Raw genomic sequence first — 22,511 nt, 5'->3', positions numbered from 1 at the left:
TCCTTATGACAGTGGTACATACATTTGTGAGGTGACCTCGCAGCATGGGAAACGCACTGGCCATGTCGCGATCCAGCTCCATGTGAAGGGTATGTGACGGTGGAGAGGGACAGGCTGCTCTCAGGGTGAGGAGCTCTCGGCCACAGGATAGTTTGGGACAATGTGGAATTGGGGAAGTTTCCAGTCCCGTGCCAACAATTTCGAAGGTGGGGCTGAATTAGGTTTGTTTCAGACACTCTTGAGTAAGGCATAGTTGGACCTGCTGACCCACAACCCTATTGAACATACCCTGGTGTCTGTCTGACCAAGAGTAATGGGGAGGTCCCTCACAGTCAGGAACTACCACAGAGTCTCACCGGGACAGGCACTGAGTACAACCAACATCCTCTTTATCGTACAGTTTGGACCAAGCACCTGGTTAGTCACTACAACCAGGAGGGAGATAGACGGGGACATCTCACCTCATAACAGCGCACAAACTTAATTAATGTGATAATAGAGTGAAGCTACCTCTACACTGTCCAGTCTCCCAGAACAGGGACAACAGGGGGTTAGATACAGATTAAAATTCACCCTATACTGTCCCCATCAAACACTCCCAGGACAGGGGCAGCATGGGGTTAGATACAGAATAAAGCTCCCTCTGCATTGTCCCCATCATGCAATTCCAGGACAGGGACAGTACAGGGTTGAAGTGTCTGCTACATTCTGGTGAGATCAGTCCTCTGTTTCTTGACAGCATTTCCGAGTGAACCTTTCTCTGTGATTGCTGATAATCCCATGATCATCAGAAGGCACGGAACAGGTAAGTAAGACATTGATGTGAGAACTGTTACAGGGTTCGGCTGGGGTGGGAGGGACAGGGAATGCATTTGGACAGCCATATTTGTGAGGATCACAACACACAGCCCCATCTCTGTAACCTCAGCCTCAACCTCTGCAACCCTCTCTATCTCTGTAACCCCCTCCAGCCCCTACATCCATCCCTATCTCTATAAACACCTCCAGCCTCTACACCTCCCTATCTCTGTAACATCCTCCAGCCCCAACATCCCACCCTATCGCTGTAACCTCCTGCAGCCTCTACAACCATCCATATCTCTGTAACCTTCTCCATGCCCTACACCCCTCCCTGTCTCTGTATCCTCCTCTAGCCATATTCCCCTCCCTACCTCTGTCATTTCCTCTTCATCACATCTTGCCACCACCCACTTAAATTGTTGTGCCCACCCTGAGGGATTGTGGGGGGAATGTGCTGCCTGAGATGGTTCATTGATTCCCTGTGACTCACTGGCATCCCACCCCCACCTACCGTTGTGTTGGGTGCCAGTGTGGCATTGTCTCTGGAGAGCCTTTGGGTGATTTTAATTCCTCTCTCTCCTTCCTCCAGCCGCTGACCTTCTGTGCCGTCAATCGCCCGACTTTGGGCCTAATCCTGACGTGGCGTGGTTATTCAAAAAGCAGGATGGTTCCGAAGAACTGGTGTACTTCAAAGGCCAAGTCGCTGGTAGGTCTTTCTCCTTTGTGACTCCCGTCCATATGCCGCTTCCATAACCCCCTCCGTGTTGGTCTCCCTGAACCCACAGTGAGTGGTTGAACAAGAAGTGAGTGAGACACACTCTGTACATTCCCCCTCTCTCATAAAACGCAAGGGTGCTGTGGGAGTTTCCAACCACAACAATCCTTACAGTGTGGAAACATGGCATTCAGCCCAGCAAATCCACACCGACCCTCCGTAAATCATCCAAAGTATCCCCATCCCTGTATTCCCCATGGTCAATCCATCCTAACCTTCACATCCCTGGAGACTATGGGCAATTTAGCATGGCTAATCCACCCTAACCTGCACATCCCTTGGATGCCATGGGTAATTTAACATGGCAAATCCACCCTGACCTACACATTCCTGGACACTGTGTCCAATTTCGCATGGCAAATCCACCCTGACCTGTTCATCCCTATGTACAATGGGGTTTTTAGCACTGGCCAGTCCACTCTAACCTGCACATCCCTGGGCACTTTTTGTTTGTACCACTGGGCGAAAATGAGAATTGCAGATGCTCGAGATCAGAGTCAAGATTAGAGTGGTGCTGGAAAAGCAAACATGTCAGGCAGTATCTAATGTTGCCCCAGAATTTCCCACTGGCCAATTTACCTTAACTTGCATGTCCCTACACACTATGGGGAAATTTAACATGGCCATTCCACCCTAAAATGCAAATCTTTGGACTGTGGGAGGAAATTAGACCACATGGGGGAAACCCACACAGACACGGGGAAAATGTGCAAACTCCACACAGACAGTTGCCCGAGGCTGGGATCAAACCCGGGTCCCTGGAGCTGGGTCGCAGCGGTGCTAACCACTGAGCCACTGTGCTGAACACATTATATTCCAAAATGTGGCACCATTAATATTGTCTCTTGCAACGTTAAAACAAACTGGAGCCTGGATATCATAGATACAGCTTCACAGCTGCCTGTAACCTCTAAAACATTACCTTGCTCAGGTATATAAGTGTCTGGGGTGACAAGTTTCTTGAAGTAGAGTGCCATGCTTCAGGTGACCTCGGCTGTGATGGAGTACGGGAACTTTATTCCATCAGTGACCATAACCATGAGTGTATCTGTGAGACTGGAGAAAACATCCCCCTTTCTCTCAAAGGCTACAATCCATCCCAACTAATGGCTGTCCTTCAACACATCTTGTTCACTCATTCATTGCTCAGCAAGTTTCATTCTTTTACTCACTCGTGGGATGGTACCATCGCTGGTGTTTATCACATCCCTTGTTGCCCTAGTTACAAGTTAACATGGGATTTCAAAGTCCAACAGAGTGTCATAGAGCTGTACAGGATGGAAACACACCCTTCGCTCCAACTCGTCCATGCGGACCAGATATCCTAAATTAATCTAATCCCATTTTCCAGCACTTGGCCCATATCTTCTGAATCCTTCGTAGTCATGTACCCATGCATATACCTTTTAAATGTTGGCGTTGTACCCAGCCTTTCTCTGGCAGTTTATTCCATACACGCAGTACCCTCTACATGAAAATGATGCCCCCTTAGGTCCATTTTAAATCTTGCCGCTCTCATCCTAAACCTATGCCCCTCTAGTTCTGTACTCGCCCACTCCAGGGAAAACACCTTGTCTATTTACTCCAGTCATGCACTTCATGATTTGAGAAACCTCTCTAAGGTCAGCCCTGAGCCTCTGACGCTCCAGGGAAAACAGCCCCAGCCTATTCAGCCTCTCGCTGTAGCTCAGATCCTCCAAACCTGGTAACATCCTTGCAAATCTTTTCTGAACCCTATCAAGTTGCACAGCACCCTTCCGATAGGAAGGAGTTCAGAATTGCACGCAGTATTCCAACAGTGACCTAACCAATGTCCTGTACAGCCGCAACATGACCTCCCAACTCCTGTATTCAATACTCTGACCAGTAAAGGGAAAGCATTACAAAAACCTTCTTCACTATCCTATCTCACTGTGACTATACATTCAAGGAGCCCTGACCCTGCACTCCAAAGTCTCTTTGTTCAGTTCCCCTCCCTAGGACCTTACCATTAAGTGTATAACTACTTCTCTGATTTGCTTTTCCAAAATGTAGAACCTCACATTGATCTGAATTAAACTCCATCTGCCCCTTCTCAGCCCATTGGCCCATCGGGTCAAGATCCCGTTGTCATCTGAGGTCACCATCTTTGCTGTCCACTCCGCCTCCAATTGTGATGTCATCTGCAAGCTTACTGACCATATCTCCAATGTTCACAGCCAAATCACTGGACCCAGCACCGATGGATGTGGCACACCATTGGTCACAGGCCTCCTGTCTCAAAGGCAACCCTCCACCACTGCCCTCTGTCTTCTCCCCTGGAGCCAGTTTGTATCCAAATGGCTAGTTGTCCCTGTATGTTGTGTGATCTACAGTGAGACCGATCCTCTGTATCTGTCACAGACCTTGTTGCTTTCCCGACCCTGGCAGCGATAGTGACAGCACATCATTGTGACTTCAATTGTTGCTGTCTCCGTTCTTAAGGATAATGGCCTTTCACTTCCCCAGCAACTCTCTGCTGAAGGATTGAACAGGTTCAGAGACAATGATGAACTCAATCACTCTCTGCAGGAGTGGAATGTAATCTGCTGCTGGACCTGTTTGAGATCTCTTGCCACCGTTAACAGCAGATCCCTCCTTCTTGTTCTTTCTCCTTTCTTTTCAGAGAAGTACAGAAAGCGGATCAAAAGCTTTCCCTGGGGTCTCCGTATCAACGTGACCAGGTTAAGGGACAATGGGATTTACAAATGCCAGGTGTGGTCCCAGGACAGGATTCACTTTGGTGAGGCTGAAATCACTCTCAAAGTGAGACGTAAGTGATGGGCGTTGTGGGGGCAGGGGAGGGGGAGGGGGAGGGGGAGGGGGAGGGGGGACGAACAGATCCTTCAGTCTAACTCGTCCATGCTGAACAGATATCCCAAACTAATCTAGTCCCATTTGCCAGCACCCGGCCCATATCCCTCTAAACCCTTCCTATTCATATACCTATCCAGATGCCTTTCAAATGTTGTAATTGTACCAGCCTCCACCACTTCCTCAGGCAGCTCATTCTGTACACGCACTACCCTCTGCGTGAAAAAGCTGTCCCTCACGTCCTTTATGTATCTTTCCCTCTTCACCTTTGTCCTCCAGTTCTGAACTCCCTCACCCCAGGGAAAAAAACCTTGCCTGTTTACCCTATTCATGGCCCTCATCATTTTATAAACCTTTATCAAGGTCACCCTTCAGCCTCTGACAGTCCAGGGAAAACAGCCAAAGCCTCTCCCTGCAGCTGAAACCCTTCAACCCTCGCAACATCCTTGTAAATCATTCGCGAACTCTTTCAAGTTTCATAACATCCCTCCAAAGCAGGGAGACCAGAATTGTACACAATATTCCAAAAGTGGCCTAAGCAATTTCCTGTACAGGTACAACATGACTTCCCAATCCCTATAGCCAGTGCACTGACCAATATAGGAAAGTATGTAAAATGCCACCTTCACTATCCTATCTACCTGTGATTCCAGTTTCAGTGATCTATGACCCTGTACCCCCTAAGTCTCTTTGTTCACCAACACTCCCCTTATTGGAGATGAACATTGTGTGTGATACGTTTTGGTGATGTCACAGTCTCATCACATGATCAGCATCTTCACACACAATTCATACGATGATGTCACCACTCGCTGGAGCCCCATTGGCTGCAAAACATTTGCAAATCTCCTCATGGTCAGGGACAGCAATTAGTGGATGTACTTCATTGAAACAACCTGCTCTTTATTATACAGCTTTAGCTCTAACTCCATCCCTGTGAGGCAGACCGCACTGCAGACAGGCAGGGGAGACCTGGGCACATGTCTCCTTCTCCCCCATCATGTCCCAGCATTTAAAATAAATCATTGCACAGCAATGGGTTAGGTACAGAGGAAAGCTCCCTCTACACTGTCCTCATCAAACACTCCCCGGGACAGCACAGGGTTAGATACAGAGTAAAGCTTCCTCGAAACTGTCCCCCATCAAACACTGACAGAATATGGACAGCACTGGGTTGGAGTAAAGCTTTCTGTACCCTGATGTCTGTGATTTTTTTCCAGGATCCAGATGCTAAATGCTGAATTGTTGTGTGGATTCACCAGGAATGAAGATGAGGAATCTCTGAACACAGACGGTGTCCGAACAGACAACATCCCAGTCCACCCTCTGAACCATGACCCAAAAACTGAAACTTGACCCCAGTCCCATTTTTCCAAACCCTGATGTTTTCCCTGGGATCGCATCATCTTCCAGGCCATCTCCCAACAGGAATCTAAATCTTGATGCTGTGTATCCAAAGGAGATTACACCCCCATTTCCCGAATCCTGAGAGGATAACATCAAATTGATCCTATTGAGATTATCAAACCCTCTTCCCACATCCCACTTGTCGAGATTTGCAGAATAATTCCCAATGTGAGGCTAAACTCGTTACTGTATTTATCGATTGTTACAGGATACTTTCTCAATAAAGTTCCACAAGACACACGACTGGAGTGTGAAAGTGTGACTGAATGTGTAATACCTCACCTGGGTATACACCCTGGGAATGAAGACCCTGCTGTTCTCTGGGTTATCACAAATGTTAAAGATGTGATAGGAGTGGGCAGAATTCCCCAAATTCCCTGTCTGTCCGATCCTGGATGGCAGAAAACCCAGAGGTACTCTCTGGATTTATAAGGAATCCCTATTTATTCCAAATGAAGAGACTCTAGCTACAGAGAAACAAACAAAATACTATCAAGCTAAAATTCTCACCACTTTATATGTGTACACACATTCACAGGCACAGACACACTCACAAGGACACACACACTCTCTCATGGAAACATACACACACTCTAGCTATAGACAAACAAACACAAAAGCCATCGACTAGTTAAAACTGTAACCCCTTTATAAAAACACACACAGACACAGACACACTCCCACACATTCTTCCACACACGCACTCTCCCCGACACACGCACTCTCCTACACACACCCCCCACACACACAGACTCAAACTTTGTCAGAGACACAGAGATACACATACACACTTGCATGCACTTACTTTCACACGCACACACTTTCACACACAGACGCACTCTCACAGACATAACGCACACAGACAGACCGATCCTCGAACACGTAGACACCCACAGGCACAGTCTCACACTTTTTCACACATACTCTTTTGCGTACACACGTGTGCGCACACATACATACTCTCACACTCAAACACAAATACACAGCCATCAATCGGGAAAGAAACCTGGGTGCTATAAATGGAGGGGAACCTGAGAGCGCAGTTTCCTGGTCTCTGATCGCAGGATTTGTTGAGATTGTTGATCAGAATGCTGCTTTCCAACCTCCTTCCCTGGGATACTTTCAATGGTTTACACGATACACTGGGTAGCTGTCTGACAATTTGAAAGAAAGGTCTCTGATTTATTAAATTAAAAGCCACTGCTTATAGCAACTGCTGAAAGCAAACTCGATTTCTCCAGCCCTAACATGGCTTCAGCTGCAGAGTCATGAAGTGTCACATACTGTCTCTAACCTCCAAGCTTGTCTGACATGTGACTAGGAGCAAACTCCTCTGCTGTAACCTCATCTCACCCTGGACACTCATATACCTGAGAATGGACTTCTTGTGTCCATTGGTTACCTGTAATGCAGGTCTGTTGGTGCTTTCAATACCATCATGTCCACACTCGGTTTCTTAAGTTGCGGGAACTGATGTAAATGTTACCTCCTTGGACATATCATCTTGTTGGAGGTTCACTCGCACCATGGTAGCAGCAACCTGTCTCCAACAGCATCTTTGATGGTAGCTATTTGGAAAACTAATTGAAGGGCAACAGCTTTGGACAACGAAGTTTTCTTGAGCAACATCATTTTCTGTGAGTGACAATATCTGTAGAGAGTTGGAGAAAAGGCATTAAGCCGCCAGGAAACAGAGCTAATTTCTTGTTGATTCGAACGTAAATGTTTTGAAGGTAAAAGATTAATTTGGGATATCTGGTCAGCATGGATGAGTCAGACTGAACAGTCTGGTTCTGTGCTGTACATCTGCATAGCTCTGGAGCTCACTTGTAGATATCCATGTCTCAAAATGGAACAGCTTCAATTTCCCATTTCCTACACATTCCCATCCCCACAAAACCACCACCCCATCACTTGCAGCTCATGTTGAGATTGATTTCAGCCTCAAAACGACACCTGTCCTGGGACCACACCATGCATTTGTAAATCCCACTGTCCCTTACCCTGGCCGTGTTGATACGGAGACCCCAGGGAAAGCTTTAGATCTGCTTTTGGTACTTCTCTGAGGAGAGTGGAGAGAGAACAAGTAGGAGGAATCTGCTGTTAATGGTGGCAGGAGATCTCAAACAGGTCCAGCAGCAGATTACGTTCCACTCCTGCACAGATTGATTGAGTTCATCATTGCCTCGAGAATCTGCTCGAGCCTTCAGGAGAGAGTTGCTGGGTAAGTGAAAGGCCATTATCCGTAAGAACGGAGACAGTAACAATTGAAGCGACAATGATGTGCTGTCACTATCGCTGCCAGGGTCGGGAAAGCAACAAGGTCTGTGACAGATACAGAGCCTCTGCCTTGTTGTAGATCACACAACGTACAGGGACAACTAGCCATTTGGATACAAACTGGCTCCAAGGTGGGAGACAATGGAGGCCTGTGACCAATGGTGTGCCACAAGGATTGGTGCTGGGTCCACTGCTTTTCATCATTTATATAAATGATTTGGATATGAACATAGGAAGTATGGTCAGTAATGTGCGAGATAAGTGGCTATCCAGCCCCATCTACGGCACTTTTTATTTCCCTTCCCAGGAACAAAGACACGGAGGAGTCTGTCCAAAACTTTTTCATTCAACTTTGCAAAGTCGGGTGCTGTTCCCAAAGGTACACACACACAAGCATAGTAATCTCCACACATTATATACATGTATATGTGGGCTGGGTTTACTACTGCTGCCTTGACCAACGAGTGCTCGGATTCCGAACTGTTTTCCTTATTTGGGTTCTGGTGCCTGGGATTATTTGGTTATTCACTTGGCCAATCAGTGTTTGAGCTTCCCGTTCTTTCCTTATATGGATGATGTTGTACAACTGTGGTTAAGGGCGGCCTCTCAACTATCGAGGAAAGCTGTTACAACTGTTTCATTCATATAAACGTGGGGGAGGTCCGGCAACAGTTTCGAGTGTCTGCTTGTGTTTAGATTAAGGTAGAAAAGAATAAAAGGCAGCTAACCGTTTAAAAATTACACTAGCCCCTACAGTAAGTTTGTGGATGACAACAAAACTGGAGGCATAGTGGACAAGGAAAAACATTACTTCAGATTACAAAGGGATCTCGATCAGATGGGCTGAGGAGTGGCAGATGGAGTTTAATTTGGATAAATGTGAGGTACTGCATTTTGGAAAAGCAAATCAGAGAAGGACTTATACACTTAATGCTAAAGTCCTGGGGAGTATTGCCAAACAAGGAGACCTTAGAGTGCAGGTTCATAGTTCCCTGAAAGTGGAGTTGCAGGGAAAGGAGGGGTTTGGTGTTCTTTCCTTTATTGTTCAAAGCATTGAGTACAGGAGTCGTGAGGTCATGTTGTGGCTGTACAGGACATTGGTTAGGCCACTGTTGGAATATTACATGCAATTCCGGTCTCCTTCCTATCGGAAAGACGTTGTGAAACTTGAAAGGGTTCAGAAAAGATTTACAAGGATGTTGTCAGGATTGGAGGATTTGAGCTACAGGGAGAGGCTGAACAGGCTGGGGCTGTTTTCCCTGGAGCGTCGGAGGCTGAGGGGTGACCTTATAGAGGTTTATGAAATTATGAGGGGTATGGATAGGATAAATAGAGAAGGTCTTTTCCCCGGGTTCGGGGAGTCCAGAACTAGAGGGCATCGGTTTAGGGTTAGAGGGGGAAGCTATAAAAAGGACCTAAGGGGCATCTTTTTCACACACAGGGTGGTGTGTGTGTGGACTGACCTGCCAGAGGAAGTGGTGGAGGCAGATACAATTAAATATTTAAAAGGCATCTGGATGGGCACATGAATAGGAAGGGTTTAGAGGGACATGAGCCAAGTGCTGGCAAATGGGACTAAATTAGTTTAGGATATCTGATCAATAAGGAATAGTTAGACCGAAGGGTCTGTTTCTGTGCTGGAACTCTCTATGACTCTCTAACAGACTTTTTAAATTAGGCCAATCAACTTAACCAAGGCCTTTAGATACCAAATAACAACCAATTAACTGCAAATCTGAAAATATTGATAGGTCATTACTGGGGTAAAAGATGAGAGCATTTGGAGATTCGGCAGACAGCTAAATGTGATCTGATAAGAGCTCCCACCTCTGAGAGGAAGTACCATCTATTTGCCGTGGTTATCTCTCAGCAGATAGCAATTGGCTCTCTCCTGATTTTCCAAATGCCCTCATTTTTTATACCGGGATGACCTTTCATATTTTCAGATTTAATTGATTTTTTTGGTATCTAAGGGGGACCGTGTGGAGGGAGCTTTACCATTTTCTGGATTGGCTAAATTTGAAAAGACTACTACTTGCCTCCCTGACACAAAATGTTTCAATTTGGGCTCTCTCTCTGTTCCTGTAAACTTTAAAGTAGCTCATGGGTATCCGTTTTAACTGTGAGCACTAAGAAATAAAAACACACACTTTAAAGGGACCACGCGATGCACTGCCCCATTTTACACACCCAAACCTCGCAACAGTATTTATGCTACATCTGTGTTACAGTCAGCCCAGGAAACAATCTACATTGACCCGAACACTGAAAACTACTCCTTCAACACTTGTTCACTCTTCCCAAGGGTAATTTGTTGTTGTTCAATTGCTTCGTGTGCCAATTATTTCTTGAATGAGTTTCTAGAGCACTCACAGTAACACTGTCATGTTAAGTAAATCCTTGGCAATGTTTTGATGATGTTTCGATCCTGTTCTGGTACAGGCAGAGTACAAACAATGATGCACTCATTGGACTTGCAGCACAATGTTAGAGTTGGAACTCAGATTGAGATTTGAAGAGCTTTAAAAGAAGCATAGCTACTAAACAAAGAACACAGAAATGTTGACAGCAGCTTGGTAGTTGCTGAAGTTGACACTGCTGAAAAGGAGAGGCAAACAGAGAAGCTGGTGAGTCACTGGGTAGGTCAGAGAACACGGTAAAATTCCCTCTCCCTGCAGCAGGGGAAGGCCACCAGATGAAGAAGCAGAGCTTTGAACACTAGTGCTTCCAAATAAACCTGTTGGACGTTAACCTGGTGATGTGTGGTTTTTAACGATATGAAACAGAACTGGCTGGAAGATCACTGCCTCATGGCTGACACCACGGGTCGCTGATCAGAGAGAGTGACAGACAGAGATAGAAAGGCATAGAGAGACTAACAAAGAGAGAAAAAGGGAGATTCAGGCAGAGAGAGAGAGAGAGAGAGATAGATATAGAGAGAGAGAGAGAGAGAGATATAGAGAGATATAGAGAGAGAGAGAGATAGAGAGAGATAGAGAGAGACACACACATGGGGCCACATTCCTGCCCTGGCCTGAAGCATTTCTGAAATTCTGACCATAAAATGACACAGCGAAAGGTGGGGAAATGACCCGTAATTGTCACAGAAACACATTGTTAGTTAGTTATACGGTTCCTGAATACACACACAGGGCAGGTACAACAAAGGGTTAGATACAAAGGAAAGCACCCTCTACACTATCGCCCATCAAACACTCCCAAGGCAGGTACAGCACTAGGTTAAATACAGAGGACAGCATCCGCTGCACCGTCCCCCATCAAACATTCCCAGGGGAGGTACAGCACGGGGTGAGATACAGAGTAAAGCTCCCTCTACACTGTCCCCATCAAACACTCCCAGGACAGGGACAGCACGAGGTTAGATACAGAGTAAAGCTCCCTCTACACTGTTCCCCATCAAACACTCCCAGGACAGGGACAGCACGGGGTTAGATACAGAGTAAACCTCCCTCTACACTGTCCCCATCAAACACTCCCAGGACAGGGACAGCACGGGGTTAGATATAGAGTAAAGCTCCCTCTACACTGTCCCCATCAAACACTCCCAGGACAGGGACAATATAATGTTACACACACAGTAAAGCTCCCACTACACTGCCTGAGTGGAAAAGGTGAATACAGTGTTCTGTTGTGGCCCTGCTCAGTATAATCTTGTGGGGAGTGAATTCGTTGTTATTGCTGACATTTGTTGAAGCTCTCAGTTATAACCTGATGATCATTGATATTTTGAGCAATAAAACATAATGGAAACAATGTCTTGGTGGACAGAGTGTGATAGTGAAACATTGACCACAGGGAGGACAGCAAGATACACAGATAACATGAGACAGCAACAGGAAAGGAGGAGAAACCAGGAGAGAGGGACAGAGAGAGAGACACACACACATACACACAGAGAGAGGGGTAAAGACAGGGTGAGAAAGAGGCAGTGGGAGAGAGTCAAACACAACAAGAGTTTCACACTGAGACATAGGTGAAAGAGGGAGAGACACACACACAGGTAAAGACAGAGTGAGAAAGAGGCGGGGGGGGCAGAGTCAAACATAGGCACACAGAGACAGCGGTGTAAGTTGCCTGTTATTGAAAGCAATCTTTCAAAAATCCAAAACATCAAGGTCACAGGATCAGTTCACTCTCATACTGTCAGAGGGTAGAGGGTCAACACTGAAGGAGCCCAGCACTGTCAGAGGGTTAGTACTGAGGGAGTGCTGCACAGTCTGAGAATCAGTACTGAAGGGGTGCCGCACTGTCAGAATGTCAGTACTGAGGGAGTCTGCACTGTCCAAGGGTCAATTCTGAGAGAGTGCTGCATTGACGGAGGGTCAGTTCTGAGGGAGTGCTGCACTGTCAGAGGGACAGTGCTGAGGGAGAGTCACACTGTCGGAGGGTGAGTACATCAGGAATTATATCTTCCCTCTGAACCCCTCCTCTCATCTCATTCTCCCTTTCAAACCTATCCCCAGCGATCTCTTTTCACCTCCATCTGTTCTTTCAGTCTTTTCCATTTTGTCCTGTACCCTAGCTTTCTCCATCCCCATCTCTCTCTGTCTCCCTGCCCTCTCCCCCTGTCTCCTTGCCCTCTCCCCCTGTCTCCCTGCCCTCTTCCCCCGTCTCCCTCCCTTCAGCGTTGGGCTCCCTCCAGCAGTCTGACTCTAGTCTGACCGGTACTCACCTTGCTGTAACAGTAACAACAGCACCAGAAGCTGAAGGACACTGTGATTCTGACAGGGTCTGACTACAGCCATGTCTCTCCCTGCACTGAGCCACCTCACCTCTTCTGCCCAGGTAACCCTCCCGCCATTGGCTGCACCAGCCCCAAATCCTGCCCGCCTCTCATTTGCCATCCTGTTCACCTGGGCCCTCCCTCCATCCCACCTTTCCCGTGTCCTTCCTCCATTGTCTGACAGCACAGCCCATGAGTTGGTACTGGCTCATTGATGGAATGACTGAGCCACATTGCGAAGGGGAAAGGCGATCTCGTGCCAAGAATGAGGCTTTGGATTGCCCGAGGCTGTCTCAGCCACGGCGGACAGTCTAAGGGGATTGGTTCACAATTTCTTGGTCAGCTGAATGGGCCACTTCAATTGGCTGCTGATCCACAGGCCCTGTAATGGAGCCAATGGAAGTTTCTGGATTGTTCCTCAAATCGAAGATGCCTTTCCAAATTTTACTCCTGAATGTTGTTCTGTTTACTAATTTTGTGTCTCCCCGAGACAGTTTCTCTCTTTCTTAGTACCACAAAAGGTTCCAGTGAGGATGTGTAACCTGATTGACCCTTCGGATCCCAACATGGGACAGTTCCAGCATTTCATCATTGAGTACAGGAGTTGATTCGTCTTTGTACGAGATGTTGATGAGGCCACATCAAGAGTACTGCGTGCAGTTCTGGTCATCTGACTATAGAAAGGATATTAGTAAACTAGAAAGAGTGCAGAAAAGATTGACTAAGATGCTGCCTGGATTGGAGGGTTTAAGTTGAGGCGAGATAGGCCAGGGCTTTTATCCCTGGGGCGTTGGAGACTGAGGGGGTGACTTTACAGAGGTCTATAAAGCCATGAGAGGCGTAGGTAAGGCAGTTAGCATTCCCCACATTGTAGGGAAGTCTGAATCTAGAGGGGACAGGTTGTAGGGAAAAGATACAAAAGGGTCTAGAGGGGACAAATGTTTTCACACAGAGGGTGGTGAGGGTCTGGAACTGTCACGGTGGAAACGAATACAATCTCATCATTGAAGAAACATTGAGACAGGAACATGGATGGGATCGGGAGGGGGAAGATATGGACTAAATGCTGGCAAATGATTCTAGATTAATTGTGAACATGGGGCAGCATAGACAGCTTGTGCTGATTGGTCTGTTGCCATGCTGTAGACTCTGGATTACATCTGTCCTGGCTTTTCAGATACTCACTGACCTGTACCTGTCCACTTTGGTCATAGAGAGTACAGCACGGAAACAGAGCCCAACTCATCCATGCGGACCTGATATTCTCAATTAATCTAGTCCCATTTACCAGCACTTGGCCCTCTAAACTGTTCCTATTCATATACCAATCTAGGTGCCTTTTAAATACTGTATTGTGGGCATCACTTACCAATCCATATTTATTACCTCGAACCTGGTTGAACCCTTGAGAAGGTGGGGGTGAACTGCCTGTTGACCCGCTGCAGTCCACGCAATGTGGGTAGACCCACAATGCCCCGAGGGAGGGAATTCAAGGGATTCTGACCCAGCCACACTAAAGGGATGGCGATATATTTCAGAGTCAGGATGGTGAGGGGCTCGGAGGGGAACTTGCAGAGGGGTGGTGTTCCCATGTATCTGCTTCCCCATGTCCTTCTGGATGGAAGTAGCCGAGCATTTGGAATGTGCTGCCTGAGGATCTTCGTTGAATTTCTGAAGTGTATCGTGTAGATGGTACACACTGCTGCTACTGAGCATCGAAGGGGGAGGGAGGGAGGGAGGGGATGTTTGTGGATGTGGGGCCAATCAAGCGGGAGCTGCTTTGTTCTGGATGATGTCAAGTTTCCTGAGTGTTCTTGAAACTGTCCCCATCCAGGGTTTTGGTCAATGGTAACCCCCAGGATGTTGATAATGGGGGATCCAGTGATGGTCGTGGTAATGATGGTTAGATTGCCACTTTTTAAGATTAGATTAGATTAGATTATTTGGTGTGGAAAATGGCTCTTCGGCCCAACAAGTCCACACCAACCCGCCGAAGCACAACCGACCCAGACCCCCTACATTTATTGGCGATGGTCACAGCCTGGTATTTGTGTGGCTCAGATGTTACTTGCCACTTGTCAGCCCAAGCCTGGATATTGTCCAGATCTTGTTGCATTTGAACACAGGCTGCTTCAGTATCTGAGGAATCGCTGAACACTGCACAAATATCAGTGAACATTCCCACTTCGGACCTTATGAGGGAGGAAGGTCATCGATGAAGCAGCTGAAGATGGTTGGGGCCTAGGACACTACCCTGAGGAACTCCTGAGGAGATGTCCTGAAGCAGAGATGACTGACCCTCCAACAACCACTACCATCTTCCCTTGTGCCAGGTCTGACCCCAACCAGTGGAGAGTTTGCCCCAATACCCTTTGATTCCAGTTTTGCTGGGGCTCTGTGATGCCACACTCAGTCAAATCATGTCAAGGGCTGTCACTCTCACCGCACCATCTCTACCAGCATGGCTTCCAACACCTGATCAAATCTCTTTAGAACCTTCTCCTCTCCAAGGAAGACATTCCCAAGCTCTTCAGTTGATCCATGTCATTGAAGATCCTCATGTCTAAAATTATTCCTGAGATCGTGTTGGATGTTCCTGCTCATTGTTTCTGAATCTCTAATGGCGTTGGAGTTCTGCCCAATCTGACGACGTCCACAGTATTTGTCAGGATATGTCAATGCAGTCTCCTGTCTGAGACCTCGGCGTCTTCTCTCCCTCCTGCCAGTATTCATTAATAGACTCGTTGGACCCTGTAGAAATTCCCTGTCTAAATAACAGCATCTTGTACATAATGTTCCCTGGAAACTGAGCACATGTAACCACGTTGCAGCTGTCAAAAACCCCGTGTTGTCTCCAACATGCTCAATGCACCCCATGAAGTTAAACACAGACATCATACACCCAGCGTCTGACTGAGTCTGGATCTTTAATGTCAGACAACAACCGTTAAATTCTCCCTTCTTGGAGCTGATCCTGCACTGGCACTCATGTGGAGTAAATGTTACTTGCCCCTTGCCAGCCCGAACCTGACGATGGGGCACATTTTTTAAAGTTGAGATTTGAAAAACACACGAGGGCCAAATTATTTACACAGAAGGCAGATGGCGTGTGGAATGAGGAAGTGGTGGATGTGGACAAAGTGACAACGTTTAAAAAGCATTTGGAGAAGGACGTGAATACGAAAGGTTTGGGAGGGATATGAGCCAGGAGCAGGCAGGCAGGAATAGTTTAGTTTGGGTTATGGTCAGCATGGATTGGTTGAGCCGAAGAGTCGGTTTCCGTGCTGTATGACTCTGACTCTCGTTTAACTATCCTGCCTAGATTACTCAGAGGTCTGCACTGACAGGACAAAGATTACAGAGGGCACCACGTACACAGCTACTGAGCTACCCCTGATCCCATGAACCTGGCAACACCAGGGGGTCTGTGGTTATGTTTCTGGTCTGTCCTCCACCACAGTTACCAAACAGGCCCCAAAGCCGAGCTCAGGGACAGTGGGATGCTGCATGTTATCAGTGAGGGGCACTTAACATCAGAAATCAGGGAGGGGGGAGACGTGGATAGAGTAGGAGATGGTCAAAGGATACAGTGGGATATAGATCAGTTAAGGATATGGGCGGAGAAATGGGAGGTGGAGTTTAATCTGGGCAAGTGTGAGACGCTGCACTTTGGGAGGTCAAATGTTAAGGAAAATATCCAGTTAATGGCAGGCCCCTGAACAGCATTGATGCACAGAGGGATCTTGGGATTCAAATCCATAACTCCATGAAAGCGGTCCGCATAAGCAGATAAGGCAGTAAAGGAGGCCTTTGGCATGCTTGCCTTAATTATTCAGGGAACTGAGTATCAGAGTCAGGATGTCATGTTGCAGCTTTCTAAGACTTTGGAACATAATACTTCGAGTATTATGTTGAATTCTGGTAACCACATTACAGGAAGGTGGAGCCTGTCCTTGGCCCATAATCCTCCATCCCTTGTGTATTCATGTGTCTAACTAAAAGCTCCTTAATCTCCACGATCATATCTGTCCCCACCACCACCTCTGGCAGAGTGTTCCACACTCCGACCACTCTCTCTGTGAACACAATTGCCCCTCACATCTCCTTTGAACTTTCCCCCTCTCACCTTAAATACATGATCCCTAGTTTTAGATATTTCAACTCTGGGGAAGACTCTGACCGTCGACCCTATGGGTGCCTTTCAGAATTTTATAGACTTCTACCAAGTCTCCCCTCAGCCTCTACTGAAAACAGGCCTGGTTTCCCTAACCTCTGCTGAAAGCTCATACCTTAGAGTTCTTTCATTAATCAATGCACATTTCTGAATTTTAATCACTACGTTTGAGGAACTAAAACCTGAATATAGGCTGAGGTAAGTCATTGTCATAAACGACCACTCAACAGATGCTTTTAATAACTTAGGAGGCAATAAAATGGCTTCTCAATGCAAATATTATGACAAAATGGCTTCTAGGCTGCAAATTGACAACTCTGCTAAAAGCTGGATAAACTGGCTTTTAATTCTGCTCTAGCTGCATAATTAACTAACCACAGTCTTCTTTAACAGAGATTAGCAGACAATGCTCCCTTTAAGCATGGAAATAACTAGACTAGATAAGACATTACTGGCCATCCTAACTGACCTTCACGTGCAGGTGCACTGGCTCAGTTAGTGAGATAAGGGTGGCCTGAGTGTTGGAAAAACAAAGTTGGTTCCCAGGAAATATCAGTGGACCAAGTAACTGTCAAAAAAAAAAGCAATATCATGTATTGATTGGTAATTGCCTGAATGTACTATGTGATCACACCCTGTACCCTTCTTTAAGAAAAGTTAAAAAAAAATCTTTGTTTTAAGCCATTTGTGCAGCTCCTCTGAGGAATATTGATGTATGTAACCTCTGTGTTTATGGATGTTCTGTACCTCGCCGTCTGAAGAAAATAAACTCTTAAAGAACCAGACTGATTGCGAGTACTGATTGAGTGATCATGGAACAGTGAGACTCCCCCACTGCCCCCCTCCCATGCCCCACCTAACACCGCGGGGTACAGATCTTCATCTGGTGCCATGACTCAGACTCGGCACGGACGGATTGTGGACAGCGGTGTAAAAGCCTTGAGTCCTGCACTATTGAGTGTAGAGGAATCGGCCGGCCAGACATGAGTATTGCTCCATTAGATTTTCCTCTTATTCAAGTCGTGGTTGACTCGACCCCTCGTTGCTTATCATCTCAGTCAGCCTGAGAAGGAGCGGTCTTGAGAAGGAATCATCAAAGCTCAATCACCTTTGTTTAACACTGTGCTTTTGCTTTTCCAGACTGAACCACGAAGCAAGGTACAGGTAAAACCGATTATATCCAGCGCCCTTGCAATCCCGAATGCCGGCTACCAGCCCTGACAAGGTTGATTAGGACCAGGATACCCATTGGGGGCAGAACCTACCTCAGATGCCCACCCAGTGACCACTGCTAAGCAACCTTTTCCTGAGGGGACCCTGGAAATGGGAACAGGCAGGCCCCAGTAATACACCAAAGTGGGGAGATAAGGAGCTGAAACCTGAATACAGACTTAGGTAACTCGTTGTTGTCAAGAACAACCGCTTAACAGATGCTCTTACTAACTTCAATGCCAGTAAAATGGCTGCTCGATGCAAATAACATGACAAAATGGCTTCTAGGCTGAAAATTGACAATTCTGCTTGAGCTGCATAATTCACTAATCGCAGTCTGCTTCAATAGAGATTAGCCGACAATGCTCTTTTTACAGCATGGAAACGACTAGACTAGATCTTCAATGGAACACATAAAAATATGAAGGGAACAGATCAGATGGAAACAGGGAGATTGTTGCCACTGGCAGGTGCAACAACAACTAGAGGGCAGTGCCTCAAAATAAAGGGGAGCAAATTTAGGACTGAGCTGAGGAGGAACCCAAAAGGTTCTGAATCTGTGGACTTCCCTGCCCAGTAAAGCAGTTGCAAGTACTTCACTGAATGTTTTAAAGGCAAAGATAGATAGATTTTTCAAAAGGAAAGGAATTAAGGATTTTGTAAGTGGAGCCAAGTCCACGAGTGGATTGACCGTGATCTTATTGAATGGTGGAACAGGCTGAGCGGGTCAGATGGTCTACTACTGCTCCGATGTGTGTTTCTTATGCTGCGAGTGGCATATTTTAAAACTTCATAACCGCCCATTGCTTTAATCTTCATAGTATTTCAGGGTGAGTAACATTATGAAACCATATTAACTGCTGCTGTAAAATACACTGCGCTGAATGTTATGCAAGGATGAAATTTATTCTCTGTCATTGCGTTGTTGAAATATCGCTGTTTGCTTTGTTTGTAGGGAGGATGAGTTTTCCACTTTACTGACCATTCAACAGGGTACATATTCACTGCTGGTGGGTGCAACTGTTGTTGTATTGCAAGGGAATTTCTAGGAGTCTCCAATTCATAGCAGACCTTTATGTGTGGGAGAGGACTGTTAGAAAATTCTATTGTACGTCATTGATCGGATTTCTGATAAAATTCTCAGTGTGAGTGACAATCAAAAATTTGAATTTTTTTAAAAACAGCAGGTTTCTTCTCTTATTGAACGGTGATCCATACAAATAGTCATCTTACTTAATTATCTCAATTGTAAAATATTTCCCAATCCTTGTCAGGAACCAGTATATTATTTTTCTTTACCCTTTGGTTGTCTTCCAATTTTAAGCTGCGTAGATCATGATGAAGTTTGAAATTATTAGTTTTGTCATTATGATTGATGTTTCAAAGCATCGGTGTTTAAAATACTAAGAATACCTATATTCTGGATGTAGGTTTGCTCGCTGAGCTGGAAGGTTCATTTCCAGACATTTCGTCACCCTACTAGGTAAAATCATCAGTGAGCCTCTGGTGAAGTACTGGCGTTATGTCCCACTTTCTATTGATGTGTAGGATTCCTTGGTTTGGCGTTGCCATTTCCTGTGGTGATATCATTCCTTTTTTTCCCCCCAGTGGTTGGTAAATGGGATCCAATGTGTTTATTGATAGAGTCTGGTTGGAATGCCATGCTTCTCGTGCCTGTCTCTGTTTGGCTTGTCCTAGGATCAATGTGTTGTCCCAGTTGAAGTGGTGTCCTTCCTCATCTGTATGTAAGGATACTGGCGAGAGAGGGTCATGTCTTTTTGTCGCCAGTTGCTGTCCATGTATCCTGGTGGCTAGTGGCATAAAATTCACTAAAGGGGAGGAAAATAACAGCAAACCATCATCCCTAGATGTCACAGTAGAGCGAACAGTCAATGGGGAACTTCAAACCAGCGTCTACAGAAAGATAACAGATACGGACCAAATACCGAACGACAGAAGCAATCATCCCAACACCCACAAACGAAGCTGCATCAGAAAGTTATTTCAAGGAGCCACCACACACTGCAGCACAAACGGACTAGGAAGAGCAGAGGAAAACCACCTGTCCAGCGTATTCATAAATGAAAGGGTACCCAATGGACACGGTCCACCGATGTCTCAGCAAGAAACCCAAACAAAGCAGACCAAACACGTCCAGAAACCCTCGCCACGAGCCACTCTCCCCTACATCAAAGGCATCTTGGAAACGACTGCCAGACGAGTCAGACATGTTGGCATCAGGGTAGCCCACGAACCCACCAACACACTAAAACAACAGCTAATGAACTTAAAGGACCCTGATCGGACAACAAGCAAAACGAACATCATTCACAAAATACCTTGCAAGGACTGTACGAAACACTACGTTGGACAAACAGGTGGAAAACTAACCTCCAGGACACACGAACATCAACGAGCCGCAGATGGACCACGTTGGTTTCAGTTCTTCAGGACTTAAAAGATGAGAGATGGAACAAACCATCCAGACCTTTCTCAATACATAATTTCAGTTGCAACAACACAGTAAACTTTTGCTATAAATTCTGTGTCTTATGACCTTATTGTCCACAACCACCTCATGAAGGAGCAGTGCTCTGAAACCTCGTGTTACCAAATACTCCTGTTGTCCTATAAGCTGGTATTGTGTGACTTTTAACTTTGTCCCAACACCAGCGTCTCCAAATATCTCTGGGCTGGGGGACCTCCTTCTGAGGCATTTTGACCTCAATGTCTCCATCCCTCCGTGGGACAGACCCACCCCCCCCACACACCCCCACCCACCCCCCACCCCCCCCACACACACCCCCCACACACACACCCCCCCCACACACACACACCCACACACACACCCACCCCCCACCCCCCCCACCCACCCCCCCACACACACACACACACCCACCCCCCACCCCCCCCACACACCCATACCCCCACCCCCCCACCCACACCCCCCCACCCACCCCACCACCCCCCCACACACACACCCCCACCCACCCCACCACACCCCCCCACCCCCCCACCCCCCCCCACACCCACCCCCCACCCACACCCCCCCCACCCACCCCCCACCCCACACCCACACCCACCCCACACCCCCCCACCTCCCCCCCCCACACCCACACCCACCCCACACCCCCCCACCTCCCCCCCCCACACCCACCCCACACCCCCCCACCTCCCCCCCCCACACCCACACCCACCCCACACCCACCCCACACCCCCCCACCTCCCCCCCCCACACCCACACCCACCCCACACCCCCCCCCACACCCACACCCACCCCACACCCCCCCCCACACCCACACCCACCCCACACCTCCCCCCCCCACCCACCCCCCCACCTCCCCCCCCCACCCCCACACCTCCCCTCCCCACCCCCACACCCACCCCACACCCCCCCTCCCCACCCCCACACCCACCCCACACCCCCCCACCTCCCCCCCCACCCCCACACCCACCCCCCCACCTCCCCCCCCACACACACCCCCCCACCTCCCCCCCCACACACACCCCCCCACCTCCCCCCCCACACACACCCCCCCACCTCCCCCCCCACACACACCCCCCCACCTCCCCCCCCACACACACCCCCCCACCTCCCCCCCCCACCCCCCCCACACACACCCCCCCACCCACCCCACCACCCCCCCACACCCCCCCCCACACCCACCCACACCCCCCACCCCCATCCACCCACACCCCCCACCCCCATCCACCCACACCCCCCACCCCCATCCACCCACACCCCCCCCACACCCACCCAACACCCACCCACACCCCCACACACCCCCACCCCCCACCCCCCACCCCCCCACACACCCCCACCCCCCACCCCCCCACACACCCCCACCCCCCACCCCCCCACACACACACCCTCCCACACACACACACCCCCCACCCCCCCACACACACACCCTCCCACACACACACCCTCCCACACACACACACCCCCCACCCCCACACCCACCCCCCATCCCCCCCCACACACACACACACCCACCCCCCACTGAGGTGACCCCCTCCCCCTCCTCAGCACGGACCTGCTCATTAACAGTTTGTTGATGAACATCAAAGTTAACTTTCTCACCCCCCCCCCCGCCGGGAGGGAGGGCCCACCGCGCGCCCACAGGGACCGGGGGGGGGGCCATCGCGCCTGCGCACTCCCAGGATTCTCCCCCTCCCCGCGGCGGCGAGCTCGCGCAGAGTCGGTTAAACGGCCGCGTCTCGAGACCTCCCCACACACACACACACACACGTGAGCCCGCCCAGGGGGAGGGCATCAACCCGGG

General features: G+C 48.2%; 1 long non-coding RNA gene across 1 annotated transcript; it reads right to left on the bottom strand.

Annotated features, from left to right (window-relative positions):
* Positions 1–19,110: 19,110 nt before the first annotated feature.
* On the bottom strand, positions 19,111–22,443 carry LOC140468598 (uncharacterized). The gene is made up of 2 exons (XR_011955721.1): positions 22,263–22,443; positions 19,111–20,054 (listed from the first exon to the last, which is right to left on the bottom strand). It is a non-coding gene; the product is annotated as an uncharacterized lncRNA (long non-coding RNA).
* Positions 22,444–22,511: the final 68 nt, after the last annotated feature.

This window comes from Chiloscyllium punctatum, chromosome 47, assembly GCF_047496795.1.
Source record: "Chiloscyllium punctatum isolate Juve2018m chromosome 47, sChiPun1.3, whole genome shotgun sequence".
Classification (NCBI taxonomy): domain Eukaryota; kingdom Metazoa; phylum Chordata; class Chondrichthyes; order Orectolobiformes; family Hemiscylliidae; genus Chiloscyllium; species Chiloscyllium punctatum.
Note: the sequence above shows the minus strand (reverse complement) of the source record. Positions and strands in the feature narration are given on the sequence as shown.